Source organism: Somniosus microcephalus, chromosome 13, assembly GCF_052327205.1.
Source record: "Somniosus microcephalus isolate GS21.2 chromosome 13, FLI_Smic_1.0, whole genome shotgun sequence".
NCBI classification, from domain to species: Eukaryota; Metazoa; Chordata; class Chondrichthyes; order Squaliformes; family Somniosidae; genus Somniosus; species Somniosus microcephalus.
Genome location: NC_140999.1, coordinates 80,859,419 through 80,880,026, shown reverse-complemented (window position 1 = coordinate 80,880,026; position 20,608 = coordinate 80,859,419).

Here is a 20,608-nt window from a genome sequence, read left to right as displayed (position 1 = left end):
ACAGGATGATGTGTGCTCCCCGGCTACGACACCCCGAGAGGTCAGTGCCTGTCATCGTACGCTCCCATCTGATGACATAAGGCGGGACCACTGCGTAACGAATGTGCGCACCCCCCTGAATGACTCCAATGTTCTCCACCCTGTATACTGGGGCGGGCTTTGCTGCGGGACCCAACACCGGCATCCTTACCACTATTCCCATGATAGTGTGGTTTGAGCGTCCGCAGTCCACTGGGACTGGGTACGCTTCTGCAGCTAGTCTGAGCTGGCACGGACTTAATAGCGTTCTCGAAAGGGTGGAGCACTTGCAAGTGCTTGTTGCTGATCCAGGATGGGACCAAACCTTGTTTTAAATCCTCCAGATTACTGTGGCCCTCGCCCAGCAACCACGCCCCGTATAGCACACAAGCCTCATTCTGCGCAACCTGATCGGGCGCATTCCGATCCTCCTTAATGAGCGCATTTACTGTCCTAGCGTGCTTCTCCAGCTCAGCAATTATTTCCTTCAAGTGTAGTGTCATGGCTTGGTCTTCATGTAGCTCAGAGCCCACTACCTTATTTTCGCTTGTCAGTATGTTCCTCAACTGTGTTTTTAAACCATTGATCTGTGTCTGCAGCTCCACGTTGTCTAGAACATTGACAACAGACGTTCCAGTGTTAAAAGCAGTGAAAATGTCATTTACAGTACCCCTTCTTTGCCTCCCTACCCGATCCAAAACTTCCTGTGGTGTGGTGTATAATTTGGCTTTGTCGATGTCGGCAAAGTCAAACTCGGAAAATTGTCTGAACATTCGGGCTAACAGTACCTGGTACAACTGTTCCGTCTCCCTGGGACACCACTCCGGCAATCGTACCTCAGTGAGGTTTAAAATCTCCGAGGCCACCGCGTAGTGTACCCCTTGGTACAGCACCTGACCGGTGGATACCAATACTAAACCGTTCCCGGGCCCCTTTGTGGTGGTGGGGCACCCTTCCTTCCGGGCTAGCGCTACCGGAATCGTGGGCAGGGGCTTGCGTGGGTGGGTGATGAGTTCAGTGGCGTTTATTGGAATCGGGGAGTATGGGGCTCCGCACGCCCGAGTGCTGACATCCCATCTCATCCCCCTTCCTTCATCCTGCCACTGCCTCTGGAAAAAGATGGATACGCCCTTGGGGCAGACGTGTTTTGAACCCCACATACAGACATATATCCCTTCATCTGGTTCCCACCATTTGTCCCAACACACAAGTAATTGTCCGTGAGTCCCCGTAATTGTCCGATGGGTATTATTACCCAGTCGTTCCCACTCGATAGTAGAGTTCTTCATGTCCTTTCCCAGCTTTCGTGGCCACCACCATCTACTTAGTAGTACGTTCCCGTTGCACACCAAACAGATCTTCTTTCCCATGGTAACGCTGACTCTGGGTGCAAGGATCCTCACCCGAGGGCACGATAATGAAGTCTCTTGGTAGGCGAAACCGAAATTGCTGGAGTATTCCGTAGAATTAGTCCCCAGCCATCCTGGCCATCTCCCTTGGTGGAAATAGGTGGCGGTTTCCTCAACCTCTCGCTTCCCCGTCCCATCCGTCGTGATGGGGGCTGTGTCCCCGGAACACCCGAATACGATGACGTCCTTGGTGCAGCCCCGGTAGGCCAGCCCACACCCGATCACCGCGATCCCTACGAGAATCCTTTCCATTGTATCACTGGTCTCTGTAATCGACAAGATGATGTAGCCAGGCTCCCAACAGGTGCTGGCCTAATTAAACGGACGCGCGGGTCCCTTGACCCCGCTTCCAAACAACCACACATACTGGGCAGACTTTGAAAACTATCCTTTAAACATCCCGTCATCTCAATCTTTACCCATCTTAAACTAACATTAAAATTATTTACACTTAACATCTTTACCTAAACCTATATGCAGCACCGCCCTCCTTCGGGCGACCTACCTAATTCCTGTGAGGGCTGCAGCGCGCCGCTTCCTGTGGCGGGGCTGCACTGACCTTTGGCTTTGATCCCCCGCAGCCTTTCTCGGGCTGCTCTGTACCGAGGTTCACAGAAATCACAGAAACCCCACAGTGTAGATAGAGGCCATTTCGACCCATCGAGCCTGCACCGACACATATCCCACCTGATCCCTGTAACCCCTACACCAACACATATCCCACCCTATCCCCTTGGGGAAGATAGGGAGAGTTGGGCCATTGCTTTCTGGGCTGGGGCATTCGAGTCGGGGGGCTGCCTTGGGTGAGGCTCCCAGGGCTGATGGACCGGGGGTTGGGGCTTTCACCGTCACAGCCTGTGGTCCCACTACAGCTGCCGGCTCCGGCTCCCTTCCCTCAGGCTCCGCACCCCCCGGGGCCGGGATTTGTGGTATCCGACTCCACCTCACCTGTCCCTACAGGTAGTGAGTCTCCGCCCCCAATCCCTACCTCCCCTAAGCTTGAGTCGAGGGCGGGATCTTCGTCCTCTGACTCATCCTCCTCCGTGATCGGGTCAAGGGCGGGGTCGAGCTGTTCAGCCGAATCCCTGTCCGAATCCCAAATCAGAGGGGAGACCTCCCACTCCAATGGGATGACTCCTCCCTTCACGCAGGCCACTGTTCCAGCCTGTGTGGTCTGTGACTCTGTCGCAGGCTGAGGATTTTTGTCCTCAGACTTGGCCCCTGTTGTTGGCCCTTGTGCACCCGCCTTAAACAGTTTGCACTGGTTAATGTGAAACCATTTAGTACGTCGGGGCACCTTCACTGCATAAACCATGGGGCTGGCCTTGTCTACAATGCTGTAAGGCCCCATGTACAGTGGTTCAAAACTCCCCACCCGGGCATAGTTCCTAACCATGACCTGGTCTCCGACTTCCCACTCTTGTTGCTTACGAGGTTCCAGCAACAGTCGGTTCCCCTGATGCTGTCTCCCCATGTTCCCAGCCGCCTGCCCATAAATCTGCTTCAGGTGCTCCAAATGGGTCTGGACGAACTTGTCTCATTTCACCTCTTGGAGCTGGCCCTCAGTGAGCACCGGTGCTAGTACATGGGTGGGTGTTCGCGTGATGCTTCCAGTCATTAATTCGTGCGGGGAGTACCCCGTACTTTTGGACTGGCTGGCTCGGATCCCCATGAGGACTAGAGGCAGGACCTCCGCCCATTTCTGGGGTGAGCCCATTGTCTCTTTCCTCAGCTTTTCCTTGAGGGTCCGGTTCATGCGCTCAACAATCCCGGATGACTGGGGATTGTATGCTACGTGCCACTTCCCTTCAATGCCCAAGAGCATGAGAGTGTTCTGCATCACTTGACCGGTGAACTGACTCCCTTGGTCGGACTCAACAAAACGGGGGAGCCCCCACCGTGAGAACACTTCCCGGATCAAGATCTTGGCAGTACCCAGCGCCGTAGCTGTTCTGCACGGGAAAGCTTCTACCCATTTGGTGAACACATCCACCAGGACAAGGCAATACTTATAGCCGCCCTGGGCGGCGGGCAGGGGCCCTATGTAGTCGACCTGAATCGACTGCCCCGGTCCCTCTACCCTCCTGATGTGCCCCATGAGCACCTTCCTTTTCTGGGGGTCTGGGTTGTTTGCAGCGCACACAAGACAGCTCGCACAGAACTCGCGGACATCGTCCCTCAGTCCCGGCCACCATCCCGCCTGCTCTACCCATTGCCAAGTAACCTCAGGCCCGGGGTGTCCTGCCCCTGGACCCTCATGGGCCAGTTGAAGGAATTCCCTCCGGTGCTGCTGCGGCACAACCCACTGCTCCTCCTGGAACAACATGCCTTCCTTGACTGAGAGGGCTGCCGTACTGTACGGACCCTCTACCTGCTTGCCCTCAGTGATGGCTTTGAGGACCGTTTTTAGGGCGGGATCCCGGGTCGGGATGGTTTTTAGGTCTAGGGGCGGTGTCACCCCTGTGTTCCCTGGAGTCCCCTCCCCGCCTTGGATCGCCGCCACGGGTCCAGGTCCATAGGGGTCCCAGAAAATGCCGTTGCGGGCACCCTCCCTGGCTAGCGCATCCACCTGCTGGTTGCCCTGACTGCGGGGTTCTGTGGTGGAATGAGCCTTCACCTTGTGGATGAACACCTCCCCTTCCTCCCCCACAGCTGCCAGGATCTTTTCCAGCAAGGGCTTAACTGTTAAAGGCCATCCATCCGCGGAGGTATATCCGTGGCGGGACCAGATGGCGAGATATTCTGTACACGAATTGCATGTGAACATGCTGTCCGAGCAAATCGTGTATGGGGTTGGGAAGATCTCGGGGTGGGTAACCACATACGCCACCGCGGACAGTTCAGCCTGCTGTGCGCTCATAGTGCTGGGGAGCTTAATTGCCAAGGCAATGTTTGCCGTAGGGTCATAAAGTCCACACCCTGTGAGTCGTTCGCCAGCAGAGACCGTGCTGGAACCGTCTACATAGAGCTCGCGGCCTGTGGGGTGTATCCCGGCCCGTAAACCTATGTTAACCTCCCATACCCCTTCGATGGAACACCGATGGGCTGTTCCAGGATATACCATGTTGGCTGCGAGCTTCGGCTCGCAGAGACCTTTAACTTTGAGATCCATCTGGGAAAGGAGGAGGGTCCAGCGCGCAATCCGGGTGCTGCTTACAGTCCCATCCTTGATCCTTCCATCCAGAAGCATCTTTGTGGGGGTGTGATGGGTGAGGAGAGTGATGGGAGAGGTTCCTGTGAAGATCACTGATCTGTTCACAGCCCAATGCGTGGCCAGGAGATGCCGTTCGCAATTGGAAAAACTCCTCTCCACATCCGTGAGTACCCTGGAGGAATAGACCACTGGTCTCAGCTTGCCGTGTCGCTCCTGGAGCAGCACGGCACTCAGGCTGTCCCCACTAGCGGCTACTTCCAGGAAAAACTCCTCCCCCCCATCTATGGCCCCTAAAGCTGGCGCGGTCTGCAGATCCCTTTTCAACTTCTCGAATGCTGCCTGACACCCCTCATCCCAAGACCACTCAACTCCCTTGTGTAAGAGTTGGAGCAGCGGGGCTGCTGTGGCTGCATAGTCCTCGATGAAATCCCTGCAGTACCCGGTCAACCCCAAAAAGGACCTTACACCCGTTACTGTGTTAGGGATCGGTAGATCCTGCACCGATTCCCATCTAGCCTTATCTATGGCTCTTTCTCCAGCGCGGATGGCCAGACCCAGGAATTTCACCTCCTGCTGGCCGATCTGTGCTTTCTTTGGGTTTACTTTGAAACCCTTCCTTTCTAACAGTTCCAATAATTCGGCTAATAGTGGGCCGTGCTCCTCCCTTGAATCCGTGAACAGGAGTAGGTCGTCCACATACTGCACTATCTGATTGGGCTGGCTAAATTCTTTTAAACTTCCCGCCATGCATTGATGGAAAATGCTGGGGCTGTTGTGAAAACCCTGTGGCAAGCAGTTCCAGGTGTACTGTTGTCCTTTAAAGGTAAAGGCAAACTTGTACTGATCCTCCCGCCGCAGCGGAATGGACCAGAAACCATTCGAGATACCCAGCACTGTGAACATGGTCGCGGATGCTGCAATACTCCCTATTAGGTCAGCAAATGCTGCTACTGTGGGTGCGCAGGCTGGGATGTTACTGTTGAGGTCCACCGTGGCCCTCCATGAATTGTCCGGCTTCTTTACCGGCCACAATGGAGAGTTCACGTGGGTGGCTATTGGTCTCAACACGCCCTGCTGCACCAAGGAAGATATTGCTGTCTCCTTGTCGGGTTCTGCCTCCTTGGGGAAGTTATACTGCTTTTGGGGCCGGATCATGGGGTCCCCGTCTACGCTGACCTCAAACCCGGTGGCCCTCCCACAGTCATGCTTGTGGGTGGCAAACGTGGTCAGATTGTCTGACACAAATGCTTGCAAGTCCGTTGGGACGTCCGCGACCAGAAGTTCGAGGTCGTAACCCCCTGACGGCTTCATGGTGCACAGGGTCCCCTTTTCTCCCTTCCCTGGGATCACGACTACCTTGCCTAACCCATTCTCGGCTCCCCAGAGACAGTGATTTCTAAGGTCCACGAGGATTCCATGTTCCACCAAGAAATCAGCCCCGAGGATGCCTTTCCCACCCCCCTCATTCCACTTCAATAGGATGTGGTGTGGAGTGCCCCCAAATGAATGGAGAGCGGGATGGAGTACGCGCCAGCCTGTTCCCTGCCTGTGAAACCCACTACTGAGAAGGGAGCCTGGGTAGATAGAGGTGAGGCAAAAGGCTTAGCTGTGTGGATCACGGTGCATGATGCTCCCGTATCCAACAGGTAACTACCCTTTTCCTTCTCCACCTCCATCTCCACAATGGGTCTTCTCCACGCGTCATAACGGAGCGGACACAGGTAGACGGGCTGCGCGGGCTTCAGTCATTTGGGCGCTTCGGTTGGGGTTGGGGAAGCAACAGGGCTGTTGACGACTGCCACCTTCCCCTGCGAGGTCATTAGAGACCGCATTGCCTCTAACACTGACTCGATCGTGTCGGGATGGATCGACACATTGGCTCCCCTCTCCCGGACGGGCGCTTGGGCTGGGGCTGAGGGAGTTTTTCCCTTTAAATCCTTCCAGGGATTTCTACAGTCCCGGCGCCAATGACCCTCCTTCCCACACCCGTAACAACTGCTCTTGGCTTGGGGAGGGCGATTCCCCTCCTGATGCCATTCCTTTTTAGCAGGAGCTGCAGGCCTCGCCTCATGCACCTTTCCTTTTGAGGAAGGCACCTCCCTACTCTTGTTGTTCCTGTAACTTATCGTGAGCTGATCAAGTACTACTTCCTCCGTGGAGCGGGGGTTAGTGGGGTCAAACCATGCTTTTGCCTGCTCCCTCACCAGCGGCAAGCAATTGGCGACCAGACACCGGAGCCAATGAGCCCTTTGGTCATCATTTAGCGCGTTCCGGTCCGGTCCTCCCGGGCAGCTGCGCCGGTACACTGGCCACAACCTTCCGGCGAAAACCCATGGGCATTCTCCCTCGAGCTGTACCGTCCTTTCCAATCGGAGGAACGGAGTTCGGTCACCCTCCCCTATAATCTCCAGGACCTCACCCCATATTTCCTCGTATGTCTTTCGCCCCCTTTTGCTCGCGTCAGGGAGACACTGGAGGAGTGAGCTGTCCAGGGAGAACAGCAGCATCTTGGACTGTTCAACCCCGTCGCAGTCATTAACTGCTGCGGTCTGCTCCACGTCCCTAAACTGCACGGAGGGATCTCCTGACTCGGAGAGTTTTGGGATGTGACTGATCATTTCCCTTAGCTGTCGTGCGCTATGGGGCATTATGATCTGGTTCACAAGGGGTCCGTCCTCGCCATCATTGGCGCCTGGACCGAGCCTCCGGTGTCGCATGGGACGCATCGGTGCCGGTCCCGACTCTGCTTTCCGTGGTTGCTCTGGCTCAAGAACCCCTGTGTCTGACTCCTCCGTTTCCTTCCCCGGAGTCCAAGACTCATCATAGGCAGGAGGTGCTGAGGGCTCGGGGGTTGGTACCCTAACTGTCTCTTGTGGAATCGGTCTTTTGGATTCCTTGGCCAACAGTAGCTGCCTCGCTGGTGGGTTTAGGAGACACACCAATCCGTTTGCCTTGGCTAGGGCCGTTTTTAAGTCCTCTAGCTCCCGCTGGCAAGCGCTATGATCGGTGTTCTCAGACCTATCCTCCATGGCCATCTTATATGCTGCCCTGGCCCCAAAGATACTTTCCTCCTGTGTCGCTACCTGTTTAGCTAGGCGGAAACACCTCTCTCTCATTCTACCTTCACTGGCCTTGGCCTCAATGACCTGACATTCCAAGTACCCTATCCGGGTCTCATGGCAGTGAGTTACGGATTGGCGTTCCTGATTCAGTGCGTTAAGCGATTGAATCAGTTTCTGACCTCCCGCAACCTTTTCCTCTACTTCCCCTTTGATCTGGGCTGTCTGTGCTACAACGACCTGGTCCAAAAGCTGGACTTGCGTCTTGTAGCACATCAGCCAGACCACCTTTTCTACCGATTTCTTATGCTCTTTGCCTTCTGTCCACTTGATGGCTGCGTCTAGCGGACGCCTACCTCTCAATAGGTCAGATATCCACTGTTTTGTGAGGTTTACCTTCCCAAAAACATAGTCCGCTATCCTTTCATCCATCACATTTCGTTTATTTAAACCTTGATCTAACACGCTACATTCCTGCTGCCAAGGTCCTGTCGCGGTCGCCATTTGTGTAGGGGGTTTCTCTTGCTCGTTCTGGTCTCCTACCAGGCTTCGTGCAATAATTACCCTTGAGTGGTTTGACCCACTCTCCCCTATGGTTCTAGACCTTGGACTTAGGTGCAGGGAACTGTAGTGCAGAGAAAGACTCAATAGACCAGGTTGAATAGCACAAAATGGATGCTTTTTATTATTAAACAGTTTGCAGCATTATAAAATACATGTCATAAGCACAAATTAAAGCAACTACAAGCATGCACATATCTATAAACTTAATTCCATGGAAATGGGAAACACACGGCACATCGAAAAAGGGGGAACACATTACGATTACCCTTACTCCCTCCCCTATACCTAGACTAAGTTTCGACCTGAGGAACTCGGAATCATGCTCACCACTTTCAGATTCGCAAAATAGGGGGTTCGCAGCCTTTTGGCACAGCTTTCCGTCGTCACGTGGATTTGGAAACTTCTGGCGCAGCTTGTTTTTCTCTCTCTCTTTCTCTCAGGCGAGGAGGCAGTGGACACAGCCTTGATGAGTGCTCGTAATGACTGAAATCAGTTGGAACCTGCTGAATAACTGGATGCACATGGGAGAGTCCGTTTATTTCTCTTTCCCGCCTGGCTTGGGTTTTTCCAGAGGGTGTCTTCTCCTTCGGCCTGGGTCGTCGATGATCTCCCAACAGAAGTACCTGGGCCACCCTCCTTCGTCTTCCCATCGTGGTTGAGCCTTGCCTGGCTGAGCTGGCTTCGCAGCCAAAGTCTTCTCGTCGTCACTGAAGTTACGAATCGTACCGAAGAAGTGAATGATCCTACGAATAAAGCGTAGCCGTTGAGGTGAAGCGTGGTCTCCAGTGTGTGTGTCCCCTACGAGAATCGCAATACGCCCTGATGGACTTTTCAAATCCATATTTATACCCTTTTGGGACAGTCTTATCTCCCGCCAGATCATAGTCCAGTCTTTGTAATGATTTTGGCGGGCAGAAATCTCTGCAGGGGTGCTTTGTCTTGTAACGGGAGCCGGTGATAGCTTAACTGGCCTTCCTGGCCGATAATGTCTTTTACTTTGTCACCGTAACTCGGTTCGCATATTGATCGGTCTGGAGATTGCCCTTGATGGCTGTTAAACGGTTTTTCCTTTGTACAGTAAATGGGTTTAAGTGTTCATTCAATTGTCCGCCCATATCTTGATGGGCCCCATCCTGTTACCTGAAACTGTCTTGTACTTAGAATCCAATTGAATATGTATGCCCATTTCCCTGAGTTTCGGTTACCCGATACTGGCTTTCACGGGCTTACTATTCTCAATCCACAAGCCTGTCTGGCTTGCAGTAACAGAAATCAAATGGTCCAAGAAACTGATCATGAGGTCCGGCGGCCATTTTGTATGCCCCTTTTTATCAAAGGGTTTTCTGTATAAGCTTCTTTTGGTCAATAAAGCTGTATTATTAATCCTGTTTTCTTGCATGATTATTTAATGAAAATTTTCGAATCTTACATGTCTCACTCACCTCCTGTTACTGTCAGTGCACTGACTGGGGTCTCTCTCACTTCCTGTTATCGTCAGTGCACTGAATGGGGTACTCTCACATCCTGATACTCTCAGTGCACTGACTGGGGTCTCTCTCACCTCCTGTTACTGTCAGTTGTAGGGGGGCATCCTTTACCTGGTTTACGGTAATTTACCTGGTCAGGCAGCCCTTGCCACTGCACTGTGACCCATTCCAGTCAGCGGTTTCGAATCGCTAAAACCCCCCCTCCAGTTCTGACTGAGGAACTTATAATTAATGATATATTAAAAACGGACAAATGGTCTGGATGCAAGAAAGTCAAATTTTATTAAAACTAAAGAAATTACACCACACAATCAAAGTAATCATGGTAAAATTGCTTAACAGGGGAAGGCAGACGGCAAAAACGAGGGATAAATGGCTACAATGTTAATCTTACAATCTTAGCAACATTTCCCTTAAATTACCACCCCTTTACTTCTCACTAGATTGTCTTGCTAGTGTGTCAGAAGCCTTGCTCACCTGCAGTCCAAAGAGTAAAAGAGAAGAGAGGGAGAGGACTTCCTGGGTTTAATCTTTATACCCTGGGAGTCCCTGCTGTTTTTGCGCCGAAAAGGTCCGTGCGCAATTTCGCGCCGAAAAGTCCGAATACACAAGAGAAGGGCTTTTAACTTCCTCAATTCATACATGGAGACATCACATAGTCAATTTCAGTGAATGGATGTGTTTAAACAACCCATTGTGCTTGCTGTCTGATGATTGGCTGATTCAAACGGGCTACTACCCAGTGTAAACAAGCAGCTTGTAGGTTACCGGACCCGCCCAATACCACAGGGTGACTGACAGCTCGGGCTCCATTCAAACATACTACAGGGCAGCGCAGAGCTTTTCAAATGCTAACAGCCTGTCTGTCCTGTTCTGCTGCCTTTTTATAATTCTGCTTCAATGAGGTCTGTTCAGTCATTTTTATGCCCTGGGCAATTTAAACAGACCAAAACTCAAGAGTACATCTTTTAATGAAATGTACAATCTTAAAGTGTGCAATTTTCACAAAGTTCTTTGATTCCAGTGTCCAAGTGCTGCCTAGCTTACGAGCTTTCTTAAAGCAGCCTTTTGCGGTTCTGGGTATGTTTTAAAACATTGTCTAACCCAGAGACAATTTAAATCACACAAGTCTTCGTCCACGATGTGGATTAATATTTCCTGATCTTCGGGGGCTGAGGAGATTTTGCGACCCCTACACAGTTCACTGACTGGCGTCTCTCTGACTTCCAGGTACTTTCAGTATACTGACTGGAGTCTTGCTCACCTTCTGTTACTGTCAGTACACTTACCGGTGTCTCTCTCACGTCCTCTTACTGTCAGTACATTGACTGGGGTCCCTTACACATCCTGTTATTGTCAGTAGACTGACTGGGTTCTCTCAACTCCTGTTACTGTCAGTGGACAGACTGAGGTCTATGTCACCACGTTTTACTGTCAGTACATTGCCTAGGTTCTCTCTCGCATCCTGTTACTCACAGTACACTGACTGGGGTCTCTCTCACCTCCTATTAATGTCAGTGCACTTACTGGTGTCTCTCTCACGTCCTCTTACTTTCAGTACATTGTCTGGGGTCTCTCTCACATCCTGTTGTTGTCAGCACACTGACTCGTGTCTCTCTCACCTCCTTAAACTGTCAATGGACTGACTGGGGTCTCTCTCACCTTCTGTTACTGTCAGTGCATTGCCTGGGGTCTCTCTCACATCCTGTTACTGTCAGTACACTGACTGGGTCTCTCTCACCTCCTGTTACTATCAGTGCACTGACTGGTATCTCCCTCACCTCCTGTTACTGTCAGTACACTGACTGGGGTCTCTCTGACTTCATGTGACTTTCAGTACACTGACTGGTATCTCTCTCACCTCCTGTTACTGTCAGTACACTGACTCGGGTCTCTCATTTCCTGTTACTTACAGTGCACTGACTGGTGTCTCTCTCACCTCCTGTTACTGTCAGTAAACTGACTGGGGTCTCTCTCACCTCCTGTTACTGACAGTACACTGACTGGGGTCTCTCTCACATCCTGTTATTGTCAGTACACTGAATGGGTCTCTCTCACCTCCTGTTACTGTCAATACATTGACTGGGGTCTCTCTCACATCCTGTTAGTGTCAGCACACTGACTGGGGTCTCTCACCTCCTGTTGCTGTCAGCACACTCACTGGGGTCTTTCTCACCCCCTGTTACTGTCAGTACACTGACTGGGGTCTCTTTCACCTCCTGTTACTGTCAGTACACTGACTGGGGTCTCTTTCACCTCCTGTTACTGTCAGTACACTGACCGGGGTCTCTCTCACCTCCTGTTACCGTCAGTGCACTGACTGGGGTCTCTTTCACCTCCTGTTACTGTCAGTACACTGACTGGAGTCTCTCTCACCTCCTTTTACTGTCAGTACACTGACTTGGGTCTCTTTCACCTCCTGTTACTGTCAGTACATTGCCTGGGGTCTCTCTCACATCCTGTTAGTGTCAGTACACTGACTGGGGTCTCTCACCTCCTGTTAGTGTCAGCACACTGACTGGGGTCTCTCACCTCCTGTTACTTTCAGTGCACTGACTGGGGTCTCTCTCACCTCCTGTTACTGTCAGTACACTGACTGGGGTCTTGTGGTGATTATTTCCTATGTTTAATAAGAAGTATTGTGATTGGTGAATGGGGTGGTTGTTCTCTGTGTTAGTAAGAAGTATTGTAATTGGTTGTTTGTTTCTACCTTGAGATATATGCTGTAAACTCATTGGTAGTGGATGTCAGGTGATTTGTGGTGGCCATCTTAAATTCCGTTCTCTCCAGTCATGGTTGGAGACTGGTGTTGAAAGATGTGCTACTGGATTTTTAAAGTTAATAAAGCCCAGATTAGAAAGGCAAATTTATTAACTTTTTATCAGAATGGAGCGATATCTTCAACCAGAATGATTCAATGCTGACCCTAATTCTGCAGGAGTGGATGATAAATGGAAACATTGGTATTGTACATTTACAAACCTTTTGGGTGTGTTGGAACAAGAGTCTCTGAATAAGCTGAATATGCTGATCAACTACATTGCTCCGGATGTGTATAAGTATATTTTGGGCTGTAAAACTTACGAATTGGCTATTTCTACATTGGAGAAGATTTTTGTTAAACCAAAGAATGAGGTATTTGCACTTTATCTTCTATCTGCCCGTAGGCAGCAGGTGGGAGAATCTTTGGATACTTATTTACAAGCACTTCGGCACCTTAGTGCTAACTGTAATTATCAAGCCGTGACGACCGAAGAATATAAGGAAGAATCGGTACGGGATGCTTTTATTAATGGACTACTGTCTAGATCAATTCGCCAGCGGTTGTTAGAAAATAAGACTTTGGATCTCAAGAGTGCTTTTGAGCAAGCTTCTACATTGGATATGGCTCAGAGAAGTTCGGATTCTTATGCTCTTTCTAATCGACCTGTGACTGTGGTTTCGGCAGTTCCGGACGAAAAAGAATTAGGTGGACTTAATGGGAGTGGTTTACTAGATTCTGAAACAGTTTCTACTTCGGCGGCTGTTGCCTCTAGGATTCAGAAGTGTTATTTTTGTGGGAACGTCCGGCATCCTCGTTTGAAGTGTCCTGCCCGGGAGGCTGTGTGTAGTAAATGTGGAAAGAGAGGTCATTATGCACGTGTTTGTAAATCATTAGGTTCAATTACCTCCTCTTCTGCGACTATTCAACCTGTAGAGAGGGCGTTTATTGCATCAATTTCTGCTGCATTTGCTCATGGCCTAAACAAAACTATAGTTATGGCCCAAGTTAATGGGCTAGAAGTGAAGGCTCTCATAGATACGAGCAGTACCGAGAGTTTTATAAGTCTTCAGTTTGTGAAGGAAAAGTGTTTGAAAATCTTGCCTGTTACTTATCAGGTGTGTATGGCTCAGACGACCCTTACTTCACAAGTAGCTGGTTGTTGCCTTGTGAAAATGATTCTTCTAGGTAATACGTATACTGATATACGCCTATCTGTTTTGCCTAATCTTTGTGTGGATATTTTGATTGGTCATGATGTGCTTAAATTACATGAGATCCTGTGTTTCGTTTGGAGGGACTAAGCCACCCTTATCCATTTGTGGATTAACTTCTTTATCCATTTCTCCATTATCACTTTTTTCCAATTTGATGCCGGATTGTAAGCCAATTGCTACCAAGTCAAGAAGGTATAGCAGTCAGGATAGAGAATTTATTAATTCTGAAGTCCAACATCTTTTATTGGAAGGAATCATTGAACCTAGTTGTTCGCCTTGGCGGGCTCAGGTAGTTGTCACCACTAACGAGAGACATAAGAAACGAATGGTGATAGACTACTCTCAAACTATTAATAGGTATACTCAATTAGATGCGTACCCTTTGCCTAAGATTGATGAGCTTATCAACAAAGTATCTCAGTATAAGTTTTTTAGCACTATTGATTTAAAGAGTGCTTATCATTAGATTCCTATTGTTAAGAGGGATCAACCATATACAGCCTTTGAGGCTGGTGGAAAGCTGTATCAGTTTTGTTGAATACCATTTGGTGTTACTAATGGTGTTGCTTGTTTTCAACGGGCAATGGATGCTTTTATAAGTGATAACTCTCTCTCTGACACCTTTTCATATTTAGATGATATCACGGTGTGTGGTAAATCAAGGGTGGAGCATGATTCTAATTTAGAAAGATTCCTTCAAGCTGCGGAAAAAGTTGGTTTAACTTTTAATAAAGAGAAGTGTATCTTTTCGACTACTGAGGTAAATCTACTGGGGTATATTATCTCGGGAAATAAGATTAAACCAGATCCAGAACGTTTGCGACCATTGATCGATTTACCTTATCCTACTAATTCTAAGGCTTTGCAACGAGTTGTTGGACTGTTTTCTTACTATTCTAATTGGATTGCAAACTTTTCGCAGAAGATCCAGCCCCTTATTCGGGTTACAACATATCCTCTATCATGGGAGGCCAGGACATGTTTTGATAATTTTAAAAAGGATATCTTAGGAGCAGTTGTGCATTCTATTGATGAGCAGGTTCCCTTTGTGATTGAGACGGATGCCTCTGATTTTGCAATTGGGGCTACTCTGAACCAGAATGGAAGACCTGTGGCCTTTTTCTCACGTACCTTGAACAATAGTGAAAAAAGACATTCTTCAATAGAAAAAGAGGCATATGCAATAGTAGAAGCACTGCGTAAATGGAGACATTATTTATCGGGGCGACATTTCACGTTGGTAACCGATCAAAACTCTGTGTCCTTTATGTTTGATGTTAAACATTTTGGAAAGGTCAAAAATGATAAAATAATGAGGTGGAGGATTGAGTTGGCATGTTACCTTTTTGATATAGTTTATCGTCCGGGGAAGGATAATGTTGCTGCTGATGCACTGTCGAGGGCTTATTGTTCTGTGATTCACGGAGATACGCTTATTAATCTTCACAATGCCTTATGTCATCCTGGGGTTACGAGGATGATACACTTCGTACGCAGTAAGAATTTGCCCTTTTCAGTTGAAGACGTCAAGCGGATGACTTCATCATGTTCTATCTGTGCTCGGTGTAAACCGAATTTCTTTAAGCCTCAACGAGCTCATCTTATAAAGGCTACTTCTCCTTTTGAACGTCTGAGCGTTGATTTTAAGGGGCCTCTTCCTTCAACGACTCAAAATCGATACATATTTACTGTTGTGGATGAGTTTTCAAGGTTTCCTTTTGCTTTTCCTTGCGCAGATGTATCAGCTGCTACAGTTATCAAATGTCTGACTCAACTTTTTGTCATCTTTGGGATGCCTGCGTATATCCATTCAGATCAGGGAAGTTCTTTTATGTCTTCCCAGTTGAAGGAATACCTTCAGAGTCGGGGAATTTCTACTAGTAGAACTACCCCGTATAACCCCCAGGGTAATGGACAGTGCGAATGATACAATGGGGTGATCTGGAAGGCAGTTATGTTGGCTTTGACATCCTGGAACCTTAAGAATACACAGTGGGAAATGGTACTGCCTGATGCACTGCATTCCATTAGATCATTGCTTTCAACGGCTACTAATGTGACCCCCCATGATAGGCTCTTTAATTACCCGCGGAGATCTACTACAGGATATTTGGTACCTTCATGGCTTACTATGCAGGGACCTGTGCTGCTTCGACACCATGTTAGATTGTCAAAATATGATCCTTTAGTGGAGGAGGTGGAGCTGTTGGAGGCAAATTCCCAATATGCTTATATTCGATTCCAAGATGGGAAAGAAAGTACTGTTTCAATTAAAGATTTGGCTCCTTGTGGTGGCCAGCCCTCTCCTGAGGATACTAATAATAGTCATGATTCAGATAAGGTGGATGTTGTTATAGATACTATGAATATTTCCAATCCTACTGCAGATAATTATACTTCTATTAGTCAGCCTTTGATGGATGTTCATGACCGTTCTAGTTTACTTCCTGATGGGATTTCCAATCCGGAAACCGTTGATAATCGGGATATGGATAGCCTTCCTGCAGAAGATACTTCGGTGTCTCCGGGTGTGGGAGGGCAAGGAATTTCACCAAGGTTAAGAAGGTCGACACGAACAAGATATCCGGTCGACCGATTGAAAATGGACTTTTAAATTGATAGTAATGTTTTAAAATCGTTGAAATATTATATTTGTATTTTAGTTGTAAATAAATTAATTATAAATTGTAAAGGTTGTTTTAGGTTGGAGCATGTTTTAAAAGGAGGGGTGAATGTGGTGATTATTTCCTATGTTTAATAAGAAGTATTGTGATTGGTGAATGGGGTGGTTGTTCTCTGTGTTAGTAAGAAGTATTGTAATTGGTTGTTTGTTTCTACCTTGAGATATATGCTGTAAACTCATTGGTAGTGGATGTCAGGTGACTTGTGGTGGCCATCTTAAATTCCGTTCTCTCCAGTCATGGTTGGAGACTGGTGTTGAAAGATGTGCTACTGGATTTTTAAAGTTAATAAAGCCTAGATTAGAAAGGCAAATCTATTCTTTATTTCAGGTCTCTCTCACCTCCTATTATTGTCAGTACACGGACTCGGGTCTCTCTGACATCCTGTTACTTTCAGCACAGTGACTGGTGTCTCTCTCACCTCCTGTTGCTGTCAGTACACTGACTGGGGTCTCTCTCATATCCTTTTACTGTCACTACACTGACTGGGCTCTCTCACCTCATGTTACTGTCAATACACTGACTGGGGTCTCTCAACTCCTGTTACTGTCAATGGACTGACCGCGGTCTCTCAACTCCTGTTACTGTCAGTGAACTGACTGGCGTCTCTCTCACCTCCTGTTACTGTCAGAACACTGACTGTGGTCTCTGTCACCTCCTGTTACTGTTAGTACACTGACTCGTGTCTCTCTGACTTCCTGCTACTTTCAGTGCACTGACTGGGGTCTCTCACCTCCTGTTACTGTCAGTAAACTGACAGTGGTCTCTCTCACCTCGTATTACTGTCAGTACGCAGACTCGGGTCTCTCTGACTTCCTGTTGCTTTCAGCACACTGACTGGTGTCTCTCAGACCTCCTGTTGCTATCAGTACACTGACTGGGGTCTCTCTCATATCCTGTTACTGTCAGTACACTGACTGGGCTCTCTCACCTCATGCTACTGTCAGTAAACTGACTGGAGTCTGTCAACTCCTGTTACTGTCAATGGATGGACTGCGGTCTCTCACCTTCTGTTACTGTCAGTGAACTGACTGCGGTCTCTCTGACTTCCTGTTACGTTTAGTACACTGACTGGAGTCTCGCTCACCTCCTGTTACTGTCAGTGCTCTGACTGGTGTCTCTCTCATTTCCTCTTACTGTCAGTACATCGACTGGGGTCTCTCACACATCCTGTTACAGTCAATGCACTGACTGGGGATTCTCTTACCTTCTGTTACTGTCAGTGCAATATCTGGGGTCCCTCACCTCCTGTTGCTGTCAGTACACTGACTGGGGTCTCTCTCACCTGCTATTACTGTCAAAGCACTGACTGGGGATTCTCTCAACTCCTGTTAATGTCACTACACTGACTGGGGTCTCTCATCTCTTGTTACTGTCAATACACTGACTGGGGCCTCTCAACTCCTGTTACTGTCAATGCAATTACTGGGGTCTCTCTAAACTCCTGTTACTGTCAGGACACTGACTGGGGTCTCTCTCACCTCCTGTTACTGTCAGTGCAATGACTGGGGTCTCTCTCACCTCCTGTTACTGTCAGTGCAATGACTGGAGTCTCTCTCACCTCCTGTTACTGTCAGTGCACTGACTGGCGTTTCTGTCGCTTCCTGTTACTGTCAGTACAATGACTGGTGTCTGTCTCACCTCCTGTTGTCGTCAGTGCACTGAATGGGGTACTCTCACATCCTGATACTCTCAGTGCACTGACTGGGGTCTCTCTCACCTCCTGTTACTGTCAGTGCACTGACTGGCGTCTCTCTGACTTCTGGTTACTTCCAGTATACTGACTGGGTTATTTCTCATGTCCTCTTACTGTCAGTACATTGACTGGGGTCTGTCTCTCATCCTGTTATTGTCAGTACACTGACTGGGTTCTCTCACCTCCTGTTGCTGTCAGTTCACTGTCTGTTGTCTCTCTCACCTCCTGTTGCTGTCAGTACACTGACTATGTTCTCTCTCACCTCCTGTTACTGTCAGTGGATTGACTGGGGTCTCTCTCACTGCCTGTTACTGTCAGTACACTGACTGGGGTCTCTCAACTCCTGTTACTGTCAATGGACTGACTGCGGTCTCTCACCTCCTGTTACTGTCAGTGAACTGCTTGCGGTCTCTCTCCCCTCCTGTTACTGGCAGTAAACTGACTGGGGTCTCTCCCACCTCCTTTTACTGTCACTGCACTGACTGGGGTCTCTCTCACTTCCTGTTACTGTCAGTACACTGATTGGTATCTCTCTCACCTCCTGTTACTGACAGTACACTGACTGGGGTCTCTCTCACCTCCTATTACTGTCAGTACACGGACTCGGGTCTCTCTGACTTCCTATTACTTTCAGCACAGTGACTGGTGTCTCTCTCACCTCCTGTTGCTGTCAGTACACTGATTATGTTCTCTCTCACCTCCTGTTACTGTCAGTGGATTGACTGGGGTCTCTCACCTCCTGTTACTGTCAGTGAACTGCTTGCGGTCTCTCTCCCCTCCTGTTACTGGCAGTAAACTGACTGCGGTCTCTCCCACCTCCTTTTACTGTCACTGCACTGACTGGGGTCTCTCTCACTTCCTGTTACTGTCAGTACACTGATTGGTATCTCTCTCACCTCCTGTTACTGTCAGTTCACTGATTGGGGTCTCTCTCACCTCCTATTAATGTCAGTACACGGACTCGGGTCTCTCTGACTTCCTATTACTTTCAGCACAGTGACTGGTGTCTCTCTCACCTCCTGTTGCTGTCAGTTCACTGATTGGGGTCTCTATCATATCCTTTTACTGTCAGTACACTGACTGGGGTCTCTCAACTCCTGCTCCTGTCAATGGACTGACTGCGGTCTCTCACCTCATGTTACTCTCAGTACACTGACTGCAGTCTCTCTCCCCTCCTTTTACTGTCAGTAAACTGACTGGGGTCTCTCCCACCTCCTTTTACTGTCACTGCACTGACTGGGGTCTCTCTCACTTCCTGTTACTGTCAGTACACTGATAGGTATCTCTCTCACCTCCTGTTACTGTCAGTACTGTGATGAAATATATTCCATTCATCACTGCCTGTTTTCTGTGTCTTCTAACTGCCTGCTTTCTGTGTCTTTTCCCTTCCCCCAGTCCTCATGTATTATGCATTGGAATGTGCTGGAACTGGTTGTGTGCAGGGCTCCGCCCATACCTGGCTCCTTTGTAATCTAACTTCAGTCCGGCATCAGCCTCCTGAAGGTAGACATCTCTCTATTTTACGTGTTATGTTCTGAGTTAATAAAAGCCTTACTTTTGTTCTGCTAACTTCGAGTCTCGGAATAATTGAGGCACATCAATTTTATTAACTCAATTTTCAACACTATGGATCAACTCCTGAAACCCGAACGTTTGGATTTGGATCAATATGCTCCGGACGCATCAGCACGCTTCGGACACTGGTTTGACTGTATGGAATTCTTCCTGGACAATTCCGCAGCCGTCAAAGACGCTACGGACACTGCGAAGATGAGACTCGGAATGCTACGGAATTGGGTAAGCCACCGGGTTTACCCCCTCATCCAAGACGCCGATACGTACCTGGCCGCCTGCAACACCTTAAAGGCGCATTACCAGCAGCCTACGAATGAGGTGTATGCTAGGCATCTACTCGCTACTCGCGCACAGCGACCTGGGGAATCGGTGGAGGAGTTCCTAAGCATCCTGAAAAAGCTTGGCAAGGACTGTAAGTGCCGAGATGTAAAAGCCGCAGTGTACACCGACGAGCTTGTTCGCGATGCCTTTATCACAGGCCTCAGCTCCACTCACATCCGGCAAAGACTGCTGGAAAAAACGGGGTTGGACCTGAAACAGGCTGCGGACACCGCGCGGTCCCTGGAGATGGCCCAGAGAAACTCGGACGCCTACTCTTCAGCCCGTGCCGCCCACGCCACCACGTGTGCGCCGAGGGCGCCGCCATCTTGGAAGGCATCTTCCCCGCCCGGCAGCCCGACACCGGCGGGGCCCAGCTCTCCCCCCAGAAGCCCTACGACAGCCGCGACGCGTCAAGGACCCAACTGCTACTTCTGCGGGCAGCCAAAGCACACCAGAAACCTGTGCCCGGCGAAAGGCACCACCTGCTTTAAGTGCGGTAAGAAGGGGCACTTCGGGAAGGTGTGCAGAGGGAACCCCGCCGGAAAACCAACCGCCGGAAAACCCGCCACCGCCGCGTGTGCGCCGTGGGAGCGGCCACATTGGACGCCATCTTGCCCGACCTCGTGGGGTCCGCCATCTTATGAGCAGACAGCGTGGACGCCATCT